Below are 2,169 nucleotides of genomic sequence, written 5' to 3'. Positions count from 1 at the left end.
CCTTACATCAAAGAAACTGAAAACCTCTTATTCAGGCCCAGAAAATCAAATTACGTTTCAGTCTAGACACAAATTGCTTATTTTAGACGATTCTTTCTTTTGAACACGAAAAGTTACATTAAAAAGATTAAAAACGTCTTATTCTGGCTCAAAACTGCAAATTATGTATTATTTTGGATAAAAGCAGTTTATCCTGATTACTCCTTTGCTTAGAATAGAGCAAACTTGTATAAAACTTAATGAAAACTTTAAATTTCGTCTCAAAGAAATAATTTACGTTATAGTTTTGACCAGAACTGTTAATTTCAAACGATTTTATGCCCCCAAACGAGAAAACTTTCACTAAACAAATGCCAAACGTCTTAGTTCGTTTTATAAAAGCGACTTATGTAACAGTTTAAACAAAAACAAATTATTTTCGCTGTTGTTGTGTTAAAATAATTTATTTCGAATGATTCAATGGAGCGAAACGAGTAAACTTTTATAGGACAGATGCAAAATACCATATTACCACATAAATCGTTATTTTAAAGCAAAGTATTAGCTTTTGCACTTGTTCAATTAAAGTTTGCTTACTTCGAAGTATGTAATCGTCCGAAATATTTTTTTTTGCCAAAACTATAACGTAATTTGTTCTTTTGAGCTTGAATATAGAGTTTTCATTACGTTTTATAGTAGTTTACTCTACTCTAAGCATAGAATCAAACAGAGTAATCCGCTTCTGTTAAAACTGATACATAATTTGCTCTTATTTTCGAGAATAAGACGTTTTCAATATGCTTGATAAAATTTTTCTTGTTTATAGCAAGGAATCGTTTAAAATAAGCTGTATTTGCTTAAACTGATACGTAATTCGATATTTATGCATGGATACGAAGTTTTCAGTTTCTTTGACGTGAAATTTCTTGTTGCAAAAGGAAATACTTTGCTTTAAAACAACGCTTTATATGGTAATATGTGGTTTTGCATCTGCCCCATAAAAGTTCATTAGTTTCGAATGATAAATTCGTTTGAAATAAACAGTGCTGGTCAAAACTATAATGTAAATTATTTCTTTGAGACGAAATTTAAAGTTTTCATTAAGTTTTATACAAGTTTACTCTATTCTAAGTAAAGGAGTAATCAGGATAAATTGCTTTTATCTAGAGCAATATATAATTTGCAGTTTTCAGCCAGAATAAGACGTTTTTAATCTTTTTAATGTAAGTTTTCGTGTTCAAGACAAAAGATCGTCTAAAATAAGCAGTTTTTGTCCAGACTGAAACGTAATTCGAATTTCTGTGCCTGAATAAGGGGTTTTCAGTTTCTTTGATGTAAGGTTTCTTGTTTGTAACAATGAATTAACAAAAATATTTGGTTTTTATCCAAACTGTGGCATGAATCAGCTTTAAGACTATAACGCAAATCTTTTGTTTTGTGCTAAAATAAGACGTTTTTAGTCAGTTTGATATAAGTTTTCTTGTTCAAAGCAAAATATTGTCGAAAATCAACCGTTTTTGTCTAAACTGATACAAAATTCGGTGGTTTGTGTCCGAATACAAAGTTTTCAGATTCTTTAATGTTAGGTTTGCTGCTTCTAACAAAGAATCAACGAAAATATTTTGTTTTAATACAAACTGCAATATAAAATGTCTTCATAGGACAAAACATGATGTTTGTCATCTGTTTAATAAAAATTTACTCGCTCGGAAGCATAGAATCATTTCAAATAAGCTATTCTCGTCGAAACTATAATGTAATTAGTATTTTGTGCTAGAATACAGCGTTTTTGTTAGATTTATTAACAATTTTGTCTATTTTAAGCAATGAAACGAATAGGATTAGCTGCCTTTATCTAAAGTGATACATAAATTGCTCTTTTATGCCAGATTAATACGTTTTTAGTCTGTTCGATGTAAGTTTTCTTGTTCAAAGCAAAAGATCGTCTAAAATAAGCCGTTTTTGTTTGAACTGATGAACAATTCAGACTGAGAGTCAACAAAAATAATTTATTTTAATTCAAACTGATACTTTTTGACTCTATAAAAGTCCTATAAGAGTCCGAGATACGCCATTCTCGTCAAGTCTATAACGTAATTCGTTTTTTTGTGTCAGAATACGACGTTTTCTGTCTGTTTAATATAAGTTTTTAATAATAATAATAATAATAATAACAATAATAATAATAAT

This window comes from Tribolium castaneum, chromosome 2 (assembly GCF_031307605.1).
Source record: "Tribolium castaneum strain GA2 chromosome 2, icTriCast1.1, whole genome shotgun sequence".
Taxonomy (NCBI): Eukaryota; Metazoa; Arthropoda; class Insecta; order Coleoptera; family Tenebrionidae; genus Tribolium; species Tribolium castaneum.
The sequence above is the reverse complement of the archived record's forward strand: the minus strand, read 5'-3'. Positions refer to the sequence as shown.